The following is a 19,557-nucleotide window of genomic DNA, read 5'->3' as shown; positions in this document are numbered from 1 at the left end:
CCGAACTCAACACAAGATCACACAACATTCAAGAAATTGTTTGTAGCATAGTGGATTAACACAGAAATTACTTCTCTGTAACAGTAATAGGATTTTTTTTTTTGAAATAGCAGATAGTCCAGCGCAATGAGGGATGCGCAGATAAGACGCTCAAGAGCACTAGTCCAGCGCAATGAGGAAATGGAACTCTAGATGTAGCTAAGATACCTGAAGTCCTGAACTATGTAGAGCAGGAGATATGGCATACCTGATCTCTTTGTGCGAAGATCAACTGTGAATGTTTATGAAAGCACTACAATAAAGGTCATGAACAAGTCATCTGATAAGACAATGAATGCTTCAGGGTTTTGATATACTAGTGGTAAATATGAGCATATCTGCTCTTAAGATGGCTTTGATCAAATAAGAGCTTGCTCAAATATCAGAGAAAGGCACTTGTTAGTTGTTACAAACTTGTTCTATTTCAAAAGACTTAGCGATACAGAATTGAATACACAAATGTTTACAGGCATGTTTATGCAGATACAAATACAAACATCTATTCTCTCAGATAAAGAAAATCAGTAAGCAAATATACCTTGCCCCCTCTATGTTAGAATCAGGTTCGCATCTGAATCTATAGATCTATCGTTTGCTAATGGGGTAGTTAAAACAGTGTGAAATTCCTCACTTCCCAATTTATGAAGACTTGATCATTGCGCAGCTCAAACTTACCAAAGCAGAACGCTTGTCAGGCTGCTTTCCCTACATTAGTGAAATGTCAAGTGGACTACTGAGGAAGATACATTTCATGTGCCACCAGGCGTCAAGCTCCTTCATTTAGATAGAATCAAACCTGAGGCTCCCATTTTGGAACCTGAAAGAATCATCCACATTATAGAAGCTCATGCCATCACAGCTTCTCTGTTAACCGAATCATGAAAGAACTGACAGCAACAATATCCAGAACAATCCATGATGACTCAAACATGTCATGGAAGTAGTCTGCACCGATCTCTTCTGCCGCTGACCTGAATGCATTGCCGAATGCATTCCCCTGAACGGCGCCCAGCCTTGGCTTCCCACATACCCCAACGACCAGCACTTTCTCTGGCTCCTTTGCTAAGCAAGCACAGATTGCATCCCTTATAAACCCTGTCTTAGTAATCGCCGAGCTTCCTTGACTCAATATCGCCCTCTGTATCTCAATTGCAGATTGCATCCCTTTCCGCAACTGATCAACGTTGCTCAGGGACATTGCTGAGTATGCAACCCAAAACTGCTCTGCAGTAGAAGACACATTTGAGTCCTTGGACTCGGGCAAAGCTGTGACACCATATACAACATCTGCAGCGGACACCTTGGACCTGTACCCATGAACCCTCAAGAAGATGCGGTAGTAGAACTCAGTGAGCCCACACTCGGGGAGGAACCTGTCGAACTCATCACGCATCTTGCGCTTGACCTCCATACTCATGTACTGGAAGTTCTTCTGGCAGTCGGCGAGCGGGAATCCCATCCTCGCCAGCAGCAGCTTGAGCTTCTTCAGGCCATTATCACTCCATGTCTTGAGCTTCGTGACGACATAGGAGGAGCATAGCATGGAGTCGAACAAGCTCCACTGCCGGAGTAGCATCAGCCTCGGCTCGTCCTCGTAGGCAATGCGGGAGGTCTCCGGCGCCCGGATCTTGGTGTCGTCCTTAAGCGTGACCACCGATCCGACGCTGGAGGGGTCGAGGTTGCCCGACCAGTCGTGACATCCGTTTCGGCGCGGCCCAGCCTATTTCTCCCGCTCGCGGAGCCCAGCCCATCTCCTCGTCTCTCTCTGACAGCCGGGTCCCGCCTGTCAGCATCTTCTTCCGCGCTCACGTCCGTAACCACAGTACCGCGTCGTCCGAATTCGCCGGCGCCCGTTTCACCACTCGCGCCCACATCTCCGTAACGGCATGCACGCCCTCTGCGCTATAAGATGCGCCTGCAGCCCCGCACCCCTATCCCGCACTCCCCCACCTGTCGCCAAGCTGCCATTGCCGTCGTTGAGCTCGCCGAGCGTCGTTCCGCCATGCCTGAGCCCTCCCCCCGCACACCCAAGACCGCCATCAGCTTCGCTGAAACACGGGGACCCCATTTCGCCGCTTATCAACGCCGTTCCGCCGCCACCTCGCTATCGACAGCCCTAACACACTGCATCCTTTGGCCAATTGATCATCTCTTCTGCACCGCAGAATCCCGAGGGAGCTTCACTGGTCGTTAATTTCGCTCCTCCACCGCTGTAGCTGAGATCCTGTCGAGCTTCGACCTCCGCCGCCGCATCTCTCCGTCGCCGACCACCGCAGAGACCTCTCTGGCCATCAAAAAACCTTCGGTGAGACTCCACGCCTTCATCTCGTTCGATTGCGCCATTTCCCGTCGCGTTTGGTAGACCGTAGCTCGTTTCCACGCTTCGCCGACGATGCTCCGGCGAGACCCGAGGCGGCGCCGCCGTCTTTCTGTCGCCACTGGTCGTTAAACCTTCCCAATCGCGCTGAGCCGTCGGATCTCCCGCGTGCGGTTAAGATTAGAAGCCCGAATTTCGATGACCAGTTAGATCGCGCCACATGTGCACTTAATCCCAGTCAGCCACCCAGGCCATGTCAACGTGCCACGCAGACGCTTTTATCGTACATGGCACGACCTCATCAGCCAACTGAGCCGAGTCAGTAGCCGCGTAAGCCGCCACGTCAGCCACCGAGCCCGGTCAGCAGGATGAGGTCAACGTGACGCAATAAATAGGTTTTTCAGCAAAAAAATAATTCTCTTATTCTCTGAAATTAGGTAATTTTACATTTAAGCTCCCAAACTTTTCTGTTTTCACAAATATGCCCCTGGTAGTACTGTATTTTACTTTTATCTCTCTAAACTTTTTTATAAATACAAATAGGTCCCTAAATTTTACAAATAAGTCCCTGGAACTTTCTATTTTTATAATTTAGCCCTTATACCTTTTCAGAAAAGCCCATGTAGCTTAAAACCTTTACAACTTTTTCATACGAGCTTCGTTTTAAGCGATTCTTGCGCTCCCGCGATCGTAGCAGCGTGTACTATCCATTGGTAACCTTTTTTAGTGCATTGCTACTGTTTTGTGTACTGTTCTTAGATGTTGTGTTTGTTTGTTTTGGTGTGCGCGATTGCTTTAGGAGGCGAGCAGTGTGTGAACTTGTAGGACCAAACGTTCGAGGAATTTGATTAACCCACATTCGAAGGCAAGTGTCCTTGATCACTTTGACCCATTGTAGAAAAATGTAGCTTTTATTTTTCTAGATGCATGCTTGTCTAATTTGGAATCCTATGGTTAGGGTTTTACTATATTTTATTTGACTATCCTTATCGCCGTTAATGAGTCATGGGAAATAAATGGTAGATATGCTAGTGCTATTATGGTAGGGGTATAGGTTAACCTACACTAATGTTTATACAACAAGAATTTGAGTATGGTAATCTTGTAGTAACATGGTATAGGGATCCCAATTGGATGGTTAGTTTGAGGTGATGCTACATAGCAGGTCTGTGGTTGTTACTGTGGGGGATCCTAAGGACCGGTTTGTGAAGCCTGTTACCCGGCATAACAGCGCAACCACGAGGCTTATATGGGTACGGCCTGGCCAAATAATTAGATATCCTCCATATTCTGTACGCACCAATGGATAGTTAAGTGGCACAAGAGGGGCCTCTGCAGTGGATGAAATCTTTGTTAGCCGTAAAACCTTAGTGGGTGCATACGGATTTGGAGGAGCTTTGTAAAGGTCTTGTAGTGAGACCCCAGCTCTACACCTTGGAAGTGTAAAGCAAAACGGGAATCACAACTCGTGGGTAAAGTGTGCAAACTCTGCAGAGTGTAAAACTGATCGATCAGCCATGCTCGCGGTTAAGAGCGGGCTTGGACTTCTTCATAATTAGTGGGGATCTTGGATGTTTGGTTTTGGGTAGTCGGGTGGTGGAACCCCGATGAGTTGGTAGCCGGATATGGGATATCTGGTGAGTCTGGTAGTCGGATGGAATCCGATGAGTTGTCCCCTTTAATGTTGGAGTCATCACACATAATAAATAGGTTGCTATGTCTTTTGAGTCCTAGATTAGATTGGCATAGTTGCAGTCAGCCTGAGTCAAGCTTATCCTTGTCTTAAGGCCTACATGCCATGTTTTTCCATACTTGCTGAGTCCTCTATGTACTCACTCTTGCCTTCTCCCAACTTCTTGATGCTGCTCAGAAGGCGAAGTTTTCAAAGACCTTCCGGATGATGGAGCGAGTTCTAGGTGAAGGAAGACGTCGACCTGAAGACCATGTCATAGGCTGGTGCTCCACCGGACAATACCTGTGGATGGATGGAAGACCTGCTGCCGCTGGAAGTTATCTTAGTATTTTCTTTAAGACCTACGGGTCCTTTTGTAATGAATATTATCGTTATTTATTGACATTGTTATGTTATCACTTATGAAGTCACTACATGTATAGAATTTTGATCCTAGCATACATGTAGAATACATCTGGTTGTTCTCTTGAAAATCGGGTGTGACACCAGTTGATGTGCTACTCGAGCTATGTCACACCCATGTTCTCAGAAGGATTAAAAAAAATTCTCTCTCTCCCCCCTGACTTGACACCGCTCCTGCTCTGCGCTGCACCGCGCCATCCCGTCGCTGTGCATCGCAGGCGAATCTCGCGCCCTGCGCCGCTTCCTCGCGCCCCACGCCGCCACCTCGCGCCCGCGCCTTGCCTCGCCTCGCGCCCAGCGCCAACGCCGTTGCCCCCTATAAAAGGTGAACGGTGCCATCTCCCTTCTCCCTCATCCGCACCACACCACCCCTCTCCCTCACCTCCACCGTTTCCCTCTCTTCCTCTCCGAGCACTGCCGATGAGCTCCATCGTCTCTCTCTCTCCCTTTTCTCCCCCCAGAGATGAGTGTACCTTAGCCACCTCTTTTGTCATCACCGGCCGCCACTTCTTCACTGTCACCGGTCGACGCCCTCCCCCCCCCCCCCCGGCTAAATTCGCCCCCGCCCGAGCCAAATCCGGTCACCGCCACCTCGTTCCATCGGCCAGCAGGGCCGTCGGCGTCCTCTGTCGGTGTGCCACCGCCATGCCCGCCACCACCCCATCACCTCTCTCTCCCTCTCGCCCTCTCACTCTCCCTGTCAAATATCGGGCTGGCTCCCCTCTCCCTCCCTTGTTTTCTCTCTCTCCCTCGCTAACAGGTGGGCCCGACTGACCGCTGAGCCGAGCCGACCACTGAGCCAACCGCTGAACCCAGCCGACCCCGAGCCCAGCCGATTCCAAAACCGGAATATTCTAAGAATATTCCCTCCTTTTTCCTTTTTCTCATTTTCTCTCCTGGCAAACTTCCGAAGCTCGTTTCTCCTCCGTCCTAACTCCGTTTTCGACGATTCTTCCACCGATATTTATCTAAATTCGAGATCTACCCAATCATGTCAATTCCATAATTTTTGTAATTTATTTAAGTTTTAATATAATCATTTGATTGATTGTTTATGTGTACGCTTTTGTCATATGTTGTGATTGTTAGAGGAAGGCGCGTTCGAGGAAGACCCAGAGGATTCGGAGTTCGAAGGAGCGGGCGAGGACTTCAACGAAGGCAAGTCCTACACCATTGATCATGTTGATCCTATGTTTTCAAATACAACCCGTAGAGCCATTGTTTCAAACTATAGGGATATGCATGCTTAAGTTAATGACTGTAACTTTAAAGAATATGTTAATATAGTTATGACCTAGCTTGTTTATGCCATACCTTGATATTGTTACCTTTATTCTGTTGAAACCCTAGAAGGTCCCCAACATCAACTATAATGATTGATTGGATGAATGATTGTTTACTAGCATGCTTATGATTGCTTTGCTCAAAAGAAAGAACCAGGATATTTACATATGTCAATCATGCCTTTTCAAAAATGTGAAGTGTTGTGTGCTTAGTGTGTGTGCGTGTAAGATTTGTGTTCTTGGAAAACTCTAGAGTGTGCTTAGTGTGCTTATTGTTGACAAGGGGAATAAGGTGCCCCACAAAGGTGGGAACTACCTTGGAGCAAGGTTTGCCTTTGTGGTGTTCTTGCTGGGAGATATTTGCCTCAGTCATATAAGGACTGGTTTGCTGTGACATCCTACCTAGTATCCAATCATACAACCACATGACCTGAATGGGCAAGACTTGACCCAACCCCTCCAACTTAGCTCGGTACCCACTATGAGGCCGGTAGTGGCGATGGGGAACAGGAGAAGACTTGGGTAGTACGTAACCCAAGGTTCGGCTGGTGATATTGTTGAGACTATGTCAGACCCTTGGGATTGCTAAGTGGTCCTTCCCGTGGATCTTCGAAGGCCCCGGGTATCTTAGTGCCCCATGAGTAGATATTGTGACTATGTTGTGAGGTCTTTGCGCCTCGTTATGAAAGTTCCACCAGTTGCTAAGGTTGGAGTCTGTGCATATCTTGTGGGTAAAGTATACAACCTTTGCAGAGTGTTAGACCTATTCGGATAGCCGTGTCCTCGATCAAGGACATGCTATGGTTCGGTCATAATGATTAGCTTTTCAGCATGAGTACCTCCTTGGCGTGTGAGTGGGCAGTGTGCTCGTATTTTCAAAAAGGGTTGGCTATGTGCCTTGAGTGTCATAGACTGTGTGTCCACCGGCAAAAGAAGTGTGGGAACTGGTGGGATGTAAGTATCTCCTCCAAGGCTGACAACCCCCATAAGCTCGACTTATGTGTTATCCTCAAAAATGCTTTTAAGATGGTCGTTGCAAATTGAACCTTACATCAAAAAACTAGCTTTCTGCAAAACCTAAAGACTCTACAGCCTTATCCTCGATCTACCTATATGCATCTAATGTCTCCTCTTGAGGTAGGACTTGCTGAGTACCTTATGTACTCACTCTTTCTATTTGTGGACCCAGATGATCCAGACGCCAAATTCATCGAAGGGGAAGATGAAGAATAGAAAAGTTGGTTTCGTCTGCACTCAAGTTGCCTGAAGGGCATGGGTCACTTTTGCATTATTTCCTTTGCGTTGTGAGGCTTTATTTAATTATGCTTATGGGCCCTTATTGTAATGACTCTGTGTTGTCCCCTAATGTCGTACTTAATCGTTGTATGCATGTGATATCTACTTCTGTTGGAAATATATGTGTACTAGCTACTGATCCAGGGACTGGCATGAGTTGCACAAGGTGACCCGAAGGAGGGGTCCGACAAGCTCCATGACAGCGGCCTGGTAGCGCTCGTTGGTGATGCTCTCATGGACGAACTGGTCGGTGAGGAAGACGCAGGAGAGCCAGAGGAGCTCGTTGGTGTTCTTGCGTAGGGTGTGGGCGAGGTCGTACATGAGGCACCTCGACGGCTTCCCATGGAAGGTGCCGAGCCGGTAGTAGTCCCTCTGCAGCTTCTCGAACAGCCTCACGGGGTCACCGTCCACCACCGCATCATTGGAGAACTGGTGTATCTTCCTCCTGCCGCCATCCTCGACATTCAAATCCGAGTCCGATGCATCAGAGTCCTCGTCCTCATCGAGGACATGGAGATGGTCGTTCGCGTCACCCTCGGCGGCAAGGTCGGACGCATCGGCGAATGAGGAGACATCAAAGTCGTAGGATAGATCGGTCGTGTGCTCATCGTCAACGGTGAAGAGCACGACGACGTGATCATTGGCCGTACAGAGGTTGTGGAGGTGGACGGGGAGGTCGGAGTCAACGACGAAGGTGGTTGCAGTCGGGGGGGGGGGGGGGCAGGATCGTGTAGAGGTCGCAGCGCGCGCCCCAGTTGATGAGGAGGAGGCAGAGTGGGTTGTTGGAGGAGGAGAAGAAGGCGAGGAGGGAGGACACGGTGGCTACAGAGGCAACGGGGTAGATGGAGAAGTGAACGGAGTCGACTAAGAGGACATGGGTGAGTACCTTGAACGCGCAGAGGGATTCGGTGTCGGTGGTGGAAGGGAGGATCAGGAGCAGGGAGGAGGATGTAGCGGCGGATGCAGCCGTGCAGAGGCAGGAGCAGAAGGAATCGGCACGGAGCTCGTGCACCATTGGTGCATCAAAATTGAAATCAAGGTTTGGTGGAGAGAGATCTGGAGCAAGTGGAGAGGGCTTTGGAATTGGACTTTATTTGGGTGCTTCGCAGGAGGATTGAATTTGAAATTTTTGTTTGGGAGGGAAACCGATTTCGGGTTTTGGGATCCATCCCATCGCATTCCAACTTATTAGAAAGACCCACCATTTTTTTTCGCCAAAGGGCGTGATTGGTAGCCTGCATGCACCGCATCTAGGCTCATTGTATGCATATATTCGCGAAACAAAGTGTGTTCGGTTCGCTACATCCTTTGTAGCAACTAGGTATGATAGATGCAATTCTATGCCCGGAGCCTGGTCTGTGAACGCACCTGGAAACGACATTCGCTGGGGAGTCTGGCCGAACGGATGCAATCGTGTTGCATCCCCCTGTGCAAGCACGTGCCCCCCCCAGGTAGTAACCCCAATCATGCTCGAGTCTCCCCATCAGTCGCACACCGCTCACTCACCGCTCGCTCATCATCCCTCGCAGGTTCCTTCTCCCTCTAGAGTGGCAGCGCGCCCGACCATCGGTAGGCAGCAGTTCTCTCCCTCTCCCAGCTCGGTCTCTCGCGGGTTCTCTCTCTCAGCTCGCCCTCCCGTTGCCCCTCTATCTCTCTTTTAGCTTGGTCTCTCCCTCTCCGCTCTCTCTCTCTCTCTCTCTCTCTCTCTCTCTCTCTCTCTCTCAGCTTGCTTTGTGTTGAGTGGCGGGGGACAAGGGGCCTTGGCCTGAGCCGCACGTCAGCATAGGCCAGGTGACCCCCACGGATTTGGCCGACCCCTATGGATCGATTTGGCCCATCTCTCACCGCTCTATTTTTCATATCTGAGTGAGGCTAATGAGTTTCGCGTTCCTTGGCGAGTTGGACTTCCATTCCGACGAGGTAAGATCAATTTCCCTCCACCGACTCAATTGGAGCATGGGTGTTGATGGGTTTTTCAGTAGGTTGTGCATTATTCATGTATGGATGTTGATTAAAAAAAGGCATATGCAATGTTCTGTTATATTTGTGTATGGATGTTGATAAGAAAATATAAGTTGGTTGTATTGTGTATGGATGTTGCTAGAAATTTTAGTTTGTCTATGTGTGGTCCAATGGTAAACCAATTTTATGGTCTGATTGTCGTATATTTTGTACTATAAAAGTTTGATTTTTGATTGGTCCTTTCTATTGAATACACTAATCATGATCGCATTATTCTTACTTATGCATAGATGGAGGAATTGGCTTCTAAGCGTCGTGAACTTATTGTTCAGAGTGCAAGTATAGTTGTTGCAATGTGTGCATACATGATGTATGTATCAAGGCGTTCCGGTAGCTGAACATCTGTTGTCACCTACTGTCGGAGGATTAACTCCAGTCGCAGGGATCCCGAGAAACCCCTTTTTAGAGATTCGGCCGGGGGGATGATCCTGAATATGTTCGTCGGAGAAATAAATGGGAATGAATGCAACGACCGGTGTTGGTTTGGTGACCTAGTGCAAGAAGAAGTAAATGCATCGGAATTTAGACAGGTTCGGGCCGCACGGGGGCGTAATACCCTACTCCTGTATGGATACTATAACTGTCCTGAGGAAGTCCCTCAAGAATGTTGCTGGTTACAAGAATCTTAATCTACCTAAGAGCCTGGGGCTCCTTGTTCGTCGGCCTGTCTCGTGCTGCTCACTTCTCAGCCATGTTTCTCTTGCGCTGTCTTTTCGTTTTTTTTTCCTTTTGTGCCGCCGGCTGCTTTAAGTACCCGCCGGCAGCAACGTGTCCCGAACAAAAGGGGGGGGCACGAGTTCCGAGACACTATAAATGGAAAGGGTGTCATCATTTCATCTAGGCGAAGTGACCGGGGGTGGAAAATGCGTCGCACGCCCGGTCATCCGTCACAATTAATGCCCTTACAATGGGCGCCGTGGAGAGGGCCCACCGGGCAGCCGCAGAGCGACCCGGCGTGCCCGCCCTGTCTTGTTCCCCTGCCACAGCAGCGCGGCAGACAGAACGCCTTGGTCCTTACGACGTTATCCTGAGACAGGCCGGATGGCACGGGACGGGACCCGTGCAATTAATAACCCCACGCCTCTCTGCCAAAACATGGCAGGAAACTGACGCTGAGCGCGGCGGGAGCAGTTGGAGGTGACAGGCCACGCACGCTCTTTAAATACGGCCTCGGGCCTTTGACTGGCTGACACCTCATCGGTGGGCCTCTCGAGGGCCTCCACCAGGGGACTTACTGGGTCGTCGGGGTACCGAGTGCTCGGGGGTACTGTTCACCTCCCCGAGCACTCTCTCCCGAGAACGCCCTTTCTTGTCCTCGGGGGACTGAGTGCTCGGGGGTACTATTCACCTCCCCGAGCACTCTCTCCCGGGCACACTTGTACGGATCCTCGGGGAACCGAGTGCTCGGGGGTTGCTGCACGCAGCCCCGAGCACTCTCTCCCGGAACTTCCTTCGGTGAGTCCTCGGGGTACTTGGGTGCCCAAGGGCCACCGCCGGCGGCCCCGGGCACGTTTCTCCCAGTACTTAGTTCTCCTGGTCGTCGGGGGACTAGGGTGCTCGGGGGTCGCCGTACATCTTCCCGAGCACGCTCTTCCCTGGTACTTAGATTTCGTGGATCATCGGGGAACTGGGGTACTCGGGGGCCACTGACTGTGGCCCCGAGCGCCTTCTCCCAGGACTTGATCTTTTCTCATCTTGCAGGAGAGACCCCGCGGGATGGCGTCATGTGGCGGATGGCTGGCCTGGCCTCGGGATTCGGGGACCCCCGGTTCCTGATACACCGACACCTACGGTCCTATGTCCTAAAGAGATCAAATTAGGATGGATAACCTTAGATTCATATTTCTCAATGATGATCATTATTGTGTGGAGCAACTTAGAATGAGGAGAGCCCCATTTTTTCACTTATGTACTTTTCTTAGGACGAGGCATTTGCTCAAAGACAATTCATAGCTCAGTGGAGGAACAAGTTGTGATGTTCCTTCAAGTGGTAGGTTATAATCGAAGGTTTAGGTTGATAAAGCTGTCATTTCGGAGGTCAGTTGAAACAATTAGCCGGTACTTCCAACAGGTGGTGTATGCTATCCGAGAGTTGAGCCAAGAGATGATTAAGACCCCATGTAACGACGTCCACCCAAGAATTTTGAATAGCCACAGGTACTATCCATAGTTTCAGGTACTATAGTATGTCATTAGGGATTATAATTGTACATTATTTTAGTAGTCATACTAATAGTGTATACATTGTGATTAGGATTGCGTCGGAACTTTAGATGATACTCATGTGCTAGCTAGAGTGTCGCAAAATATGGTTGCTGCCTTTCGTGGTAGAAAGGGTGTGACCACACAGAATGTCATGGCAGCCGTCAATTTTGACTTGAAGTTCACCTTTGTGTTAGCTGGATGGGAAGGTTATGTATATGATGCACTTATTCTTTCAGATGCGTTGGAAAGGGATGTTGGATTAAGGGTTCTCGAGGGTAAGTATACAACCTAGGTCAATTAATAGTTTAGTCAACTTGAAAATACTTACCTAAATTAATTTATCATTTCTTAGGCAAGTTTTACTTGGTCGATGTTGGATATGTTGTTCGGCCCGGGTTCCTTCCACCATACCGTTGCTGCTTGTACCACTTGAGGGAGTATGGTGGGAGGAACCACCCTCATGACCAGAGAGAGTTGTTCAACCTGAGGCACTCATCTCTTAGGGTCACTGTGGAGCGAGGCTTTTGGTGCTTTGAAGAACCGATTCAAAATTCTTTACAACAAGTATTTCCATCCTTACAAGAACCAAGTAAAGTTAGTTCTAGCTTGTTGCATTCTACACAATTGGATCCTATTGCACAAGACAAATGAGTGTATTCCACTAGAGCAAGAGTGGAGTTCTAACCCTATAGAGCCTGAAGCACATAACGATATTGCACAAGACAACAACTCATGGGCAGCGAGGAGAGACGAGTAGGCACTTGCTATGTGGATGAATCGTGGCAATTTGCGTGTTTGATGCAGCATGTATGACTATGTATGACAATATGAGTATGTTCTATGTATGATTATGTATGACAATATAAATATGTTCTATGTGTGACAATATGAGTATGTTCTATGTATGACAATATGAGTTTGTTCTATGTATGGCAATATGAGGTATTGCATATATTTGAGTATCTTCTATTATTTTTTTATTTTTGCAGAGCATGAGTGTACTAACTGATTTATTCTATGCAATAATTTTATTTGGTTCAAGTTCCTTATTTTTTTGTAAGTCATCTGTTAGTGTTGATTTATTTAGTCTTTAGGTTTCTATGGCCTTTGTTTTTTGTTCTATAACAGGACATGGCCAAGGTTGGAGATGCTGGTGGAAGTTTGAAGTGGACCTCTCTCATGTCTATCTTCATGTTACGTTGCATGGTCCAGCTGATTGAGGAGGAAGTGAGGACTAAGAAGGGATTTAAGGAAGTGCACTTGAACACCGTTACAAGGGCCGCGAGTGACCACGTTGGAGTTGAGGTCACTAGACATCAGGTGTACAACCACTTACGCAAGTGGAGGGCTAGGTGGGTGAAGATTTGCAAGCTGCGTGATCTAAGTGGTGCATTGTGGGATGACACCACAAACAACATAAAGTACAATTTCATAGATTACAATTTGCTCTCGCACACACATACGTACACGCTATCTGACTGTGTCTTCCGGCCATCGTGTCTTCCTGGTTCCCGTGGCCTTGCAAGGCCACCGGTTAATTACGTTTGATTTCCTGAACAACCTCTGATTAAGCTACTTCACTGGTCGTCGTCAAGTCATCTTCGAGTCTGCAAGGCTGTAGTCACATGCATCAAAAACAGATCAAAGTAAGCATTAGAAAAATAATTAAAAGGAAAAGACGGGACAAACAGTCTAGCGTGAGCTTTATGGACTGTCTATATATCCCGGGTCATCATCAGCCACATAGGCTTCGGAATTTGTAGCCCCCTCATCATCAGTCTCAACCTCAGGTACTACAAGAGAGCAGAGGGAGAGAGAGTCTACATACACGGCAGTTCACAAGCTACAACCTCAGGGGAGCCCGGCGAACTAAACAGTATTTCTAGCCTCCTAACCTCAATTGCATCCAATAGGCAACAATATCAGCGTCATTGGTCAAATCCAGAGACAACAAGCCACACAGGCTAACACCACAAAGGCGGCAAAAAACCACATAGGCAAAGGGTGATCACTAACGCACCAAGCCATAAAGGCATTAACAACATGATCAAAGATCAAAACCAATGCTCCATCATTTTGTAAGGACATATTAGAGGCAACAGCACCAGGGCACAAGCAACAACCCACTGCTATATCATATCACCATCATAACAGGCTACAAAATTCCCTCAATAGGTAATCAAAGCCAGCAGCTAAATATACTTAGGATTGGTACAGCAACGGGCAGCACCAAGGAGATAGCCGCAAGCATACAAACAGTAGAGAAGACTAAAAACGTAGCCTCAAGTCGTCATACAATAGAGAGGCAAACACTACTCCTTGCCATAACATAAATGACTAGGGACGACACCTTCATCAGGGTCGACAACAATGCAACAAAGATCATCCAACAATAAGCTACGTGATCATAGGGCCCTCAATTCCACAACAGGGTGTTGATTACAAAGCCAACACGCAGACGAGCTACCAAATGACAGCGAGCAGCAAGATCTGGCATCAGAAAACATAGTAGCGAATGACATCAATACATATGCGGCCTTAACTCAACACAACAGTAGTGGGAATACAACCAGACACTAGAACTAGCACCACGCCCAAGGGAAACATACATCAGCTAGTAGCTAGAAGAGCATTAGCACCACAGCCAAAGTAATAGATAGCCATCCTAACTCATATGACAATAGAAGGCTTAGCATTATTCTCCTCTGGCCAATGATTCAATTGATAGATATGCGACAGCAGAAGAAAGTCACACCACATGTCATCCGGCAAGAGCAAGGCGAGAACAACAACACATGTTCATGGTGGTAAACCAACATATGGAGCTATCACAACCTGGCGATACTCAGACGCCCAACTGGCAAAACGGCGGCACTCCGACTCCCGGTCGGCAGCACACACATACCAGTGACAACACCTCATAAAAATGCACATGGCAGTGGCACGCCAACCCATGACAACGATACCCAGCTCACCGGCAATTGCAACAGAATAGAATGGCTTAGCGGCATAGAGTACATGTGTGGCTAAAGATCAGAACGAGAACACTGGAGGCAAAGTAACACCAGCCAACCATCAGAACAGCGCTGGCCTACCAGCGGCGCACACACACCAGCACAAAGGCATCCCACACATCAACAAGCATGGCGGAAAACATCACGTCGGCCAAAGAAATAGAGAATCAAACCAATTAAAAAAACACATGCACGGCAGCGCTCAGACGCCCTACCGGCAAGCCGGCGGCACTCTGACTCCCAGCCGGCGCATGACAGATCACAGCGACGGCACGAAGCTGGCTGGAACAAAGAAAAGACATGTACACCTCAGCGGTGATGGCACGCGAGAATAGCACAGGCACACACCAATCAAATCACACGGTGAACGCCGGACGGAGCCCATCACAGATAAAAAAAAAACAACATGTCAACAGCAACGGCACACGGCCGACCGGAAACCACACCTGCCCACCTTACGACCATGGCACAAAGGCCAGCTGAGAACACCTCGATGCCACGGCAGTAAGGCCGACGGAGCACACCTCACCTCAGTGGCGGCGAGCACATAGAAACTCACGCACGCCAGAACACAACCATCACCTCGACGGTCGCGGCACAAAGCCGGCCAGAGCACCTGCCTCTCGCACGTCCACAGAAAGCGCCGGTCAGCATACACCTGTTCTTCAACGGCACGAACGCCAGAACAAAACCTGTAACTCTAACGGCCATAGCGCAAGCGCTGGCCGGAGCACAACCTGTAGCAGATTAAGAAAGAGGGGAAGCACACGGCACCGGAGCACCTCTTCACAGCCCAAAAAACCGAATCCCATCAACTTGCTCGAGCAAAAGGCTTGGTTCAACAGCCACCTATTCACCTACTTGGCACAAGGCTTCACCGAAAAGGAGGAAGGGGTAAAGGGAGCTCAGATCAAGAACCCACCACATCGGGCATTACAAATAGTACAAATGATAGGTAATCATTTTTTTTAACTCTATTAACTGAATAAGATAGATATTTATTAATCAAATTTGGTTCCAAATGACCAAATAAGCAACCATACCTCTCTTGAAATAAATAAAAGAAATAAGAACATTGTATATATTGTAGAATCGGAAAGGATCTTAGATTATACGATCTTATCCTAAAATGCGATCCTACCGGAGAGTCACCGACCCATGCGCGTGCGCCCTCCTCCCCGCTCACTCACTCCGGATCCAGGCCCTTTCCGCTCGCTCTGCACCGCCGCAGCACCTCCACGCCGCCTCCTCCATGTAGTCACTATAGTGTTCCACATCCGCCTCCTTTCTCCTCTCTGCCGCTTCAACCAAACTCTCTGAGCTCGCGCGCCCATGATGGACGCCTCCACCATCGCCGGGCCCTCCTCCTCCAGCGTTGAGGCTCCTACTCAGCCCCCAACCACCCCAAACCACCCCACCATGGTCGCCGCTGCTACCTCCATCTCTCTCTCCCTCCACCTCCATCTCCGTCTGCCTCTCCTTCCTCCCCGCAAGCCCCCGCGCCATGCCCCCTTCCTCCTACTCTACCCTTCCTTTCTTCCCCTCCGCCTCCGCGTCACCCCCGACTGGCTCCCGTCCTCGCACTCTTGGTGCCCTGACGTGAGGGCACGCGTGGGAACTATCCAGACACCGACGCTCCCCTCTGACTTGCGGGACCTATGCTGTCAATCGTACACAAAATTGAATCACCCTATCCTGACAACCAAATAAAAAACTAGATAACCCTATCCAATAAAACATGGATGTTTATATCCTATCCAATCTTGTCCTCCAACCAAACGGCCCTCTAGGGATTAAGGTGGCTATTAATTTGAAATCAAAAGGCACGACAATGGCATCCATCTTAAAATTAATTTTTTTATCACTCGTGTATTTGCAACCAAAGCCACTTCGACACGCTACAATGTACAAAAGCTAAATTTAAAACAAAAGTACCAGATAGTCAACAACGAAGAGTAGCCAAAGCTGAAAGCTCTCGAAATGCATCAAAGCAAAAAAGAAGCCGTGATATAGATGCAACCCAGCATTGCAAAATCCACATCAATCAAACAACCAGCTTTATCAAGAAAAGAAAGCAACCCCAATCAATCAATAACAAATTGAGGCCCTAAAACATCCACTCATGCATGTAGATCGATCGTATGGTTGTTTGTTCTTGAGCTAGTGCATGATACATACATTGAAAGCGAAAGGGCGCTACCAAACTAAAGGAGCTCATCCGTCGATCCATGCATGCATGATGCTCTTGACGATATACCTGGCGGGCAATGGAGTGACCAAAAATTGACCTTTTGGCGATCAACATACTTAAAGTCAAGAATGGTGGATGAAGATTCATTATGCGAATGACTTGCATCATGATGTGTCTTTGGAGGAAGGTTCAATTGGTGATGCGTAAAATATATGGTGAATGGCTTAGCAAAACTACAAAGGATTCGATGTGACACGCGCATAACACCTATTGATATATGGCCTCACACAAGGTTTTTAAAGTCACGATCCTAGTCGTAAGATTGTATATATGATTCTACGATCCCACTAACACCTATACGACTCAAGTCATATCAAGAGTTGTATCAGTAGGATCATGGTAGAATCACACTCCTAGTCAAAGAATTGTGTAGGATCATAGTAGAATCGTGGTAGGATCATGAACTTTCTCATTTTGTGAAAGATTTCAGTATTTTGCTGTGTCATATCTCTCAATCTATGTTCTAAGGAGTACAAGGTATTAACTGTTTTAGATTGAGATATTGAGGTTTGAAAAAATATTTTGATTATTTATTTTTTATTTCATTGCATAAGAGACTTGTAATGGCATGGTTGAAATTACTGCTATTACAAATAGTACAAATGATAGGTAATCATTTTTTTTAACTCTATTAACTGAATAAGATAGATATGTATTAATCAAATTTGGTTCCAAATGACCAAATAAGCAACCATACCTCTCTTGAAATAAATAAAAGAAATAAGAACATTGTATATATAGAATCGGAAAGGATCTTAGATTATACGATCTTATCCTAAAATGCGATCCTACCGGAGAGTCACCGATCCGATTCATGATTGGAATTTTGACAACCTTGGCCTCACAGTACACAAGGTAACTAAAATCTCAATTTGTATCCTCGAATCCTAGGATAAGGATACTACTCTAGCTATGGGGATACGTCAATCCCATTATCCCAATCAAAATAGAATCTCAATCCCAGCCTTTGATTCAGTTAGGACGATCCTAATTCTGATTCGATCCGAAGTCCATTTGGACTACTCTCTCTAACCTGAAATAAATGATGTTTTAGATATTAACACGGTTCTCAAAATACAATTTTGACTACTGATTTTTATTATAATATATTGATAGAGCATAGCAAAAGTATATTATTATAAAATATTTTTCAAGACAAATTTACCCGTGTCATTTTCAAGTATCCAAACTCAATACATAAAAAGTAATTTGTAGTTAAAATTTGAAACATTTAACTGTATGCAACATAAAACGATATTTATTTTAGACTGAAGGGAGTATATTAATTCTAATTGATTCAACAAAGTTTTGTCTTCTAAAGGCTACACCTTTCGCATGTAATTGCTAACTTTTGTGATCCATTTATGAAAGTTGACATTAATATTTTGCAAGTTTCTGTTGAGAGTTGTTTTATATAAAAAAACCGGGTAACAATTCTAATAACTTACTATTTAGTATCCATACAAATTGATAATTATTATCTAGTCATGTGACAAAACATACCTATTGTTTGTAAATTCCGTAGAATCCACGATTTCACGATTTGATTGCACGCTTGACTCTGCGAGAAGAGAATCAATCCAACTTGATCAGGATTCCAACTCTGATCAACTTGCAGGCACATGCTACTGCTACATGAATGGATCGATTAGATTCGGATGGCGGCAGATCTCCACGGCGATGGACAGCACCGGCCGGTCTGGCCAGCGGCCGATCCAATCGAAGAGCGGCGGATCGATGGATGAGGGCGGCGGCAAGCTAGCTGGGCGCCGCACTGATTACTATACTGCCAGTCTGCCACGGCCGCCGCCGGACCCGCCGTGCCGCTCGTGCATATCATTTATCAACACCAAACGAACTGCAGCATATCAGGAGGACGAACAGCGAATTATACATATACTATGCCGCAATTCCGGTTGCCTATTTTCACCGTCATCTATCACCTATTGACATAAACCGTGCGTACTACAGTGCTACCAGTCCCTTATGACTTTAAGCCAATGTTACCTGAGACCCGACTCGAATTCGAGTTGTATTTCGTATATCTAAAATTTTTTACCGAATCGAACACCTAAATCTAAGTCAGATTTTAACAACTGTGTCCAGTAACACTGTTCTAAGCATGCTTGCAGACCTGTCTTAATCTGAAACCACCGTAAATTCTCGGGAAAGTAGCTTAAGGAAAATCAGAATGTACTGGAGCATGTGTATGGCGGCATCGGAATGCAGTGACAGTACGTCGGAGGCAGCAACGACAGCGGTGAAAATGATGCCAAGATATGGCGCCAATGTCAACATTTGACAACAACATGCAGTACTCCACTTAGTTGATTCGCATCCATGAACGATCTTCAACAGTAGGCTGGGATACAAACATAGCAGCAGCATCAATGAATTAACAAATTAGTGGCTAACAATAGACCAGAATCCAGAGACAACTATAGCTCTCACAATATTTCTGGCATCAAGATCCACATGATGAACGATCATCCATCCCGGCTAAGCAGAAGCGAGGAAGTATGGCTTATCAAAAATATTCATTCGTATTGAGATCCGTATTGGAGATGAATCATAAGGTAGGTAAGAGAATCAATAAATGAATAAGTGTTAGGTAGGAGAGATAAACGGTCAAGATAAGACGTACGTGCACAATAATGTATATTAGGCTGCTACTAAAAGAGGAAGATAACATGATATATATATTTCTCGAGGAATCAACGGGGGCCTTAAAGAAAGCCCACCTGAACTTTTCCATTTTATTCAAGTGAGATTGCAAGATCAAGTATCTGCCCCCTCCCCGTTTTCAGGGAACAATGATTATGGTACAACTTTAAAAAAGTAGAGTGTGCTAGTGATTTCTTTCAGTGAAAGAAAAGGCTTGCATCAACTCAGTAATGCTCCAGCAATCAACTACAATTCGGATGGTAAAAGTAAGATCACAGCAAGACATCACAACGAGGAATTATCATCACCGGGAAAACTAAAACCAGACACAAGTTCCACACGAAAAAGCATCTACAATTATAAGACGTTCA

At 47.0% G+C, this 19,557-nt stretch overlaps 1 pseudogene; it reads right to left on the bottom strand.

The window, feature by feature from the left end:
- Positions 1–892: 892 nt before the first annotated feature.
- Positions 893–8,045, bottom strand: LOC133886142 (uncharacterized; annotated as a pseudogene).
- Between the last annotated feature and the right edge of the window lie 11,512 nt (positions 8,046–19,557).

The sequence above is a fragment of the Phragmites australis genome, chromosome 12 (genome assembly GCF_958298935.1).
Source record: "Phragmites australis chromosome 12, lpPhrAust1.1, whole genome shotgun sequence".
NCBI lineage: Eukaryota > Viridiplantae > Streptophyta > Magnoliopsida > Poales > Poaceae > Phragmites > Phragmites australis.
Note: the sequence above shows the minus strand (reverse complement) of the source record. Positions and strands in the feature narration are given on the sequence as shown.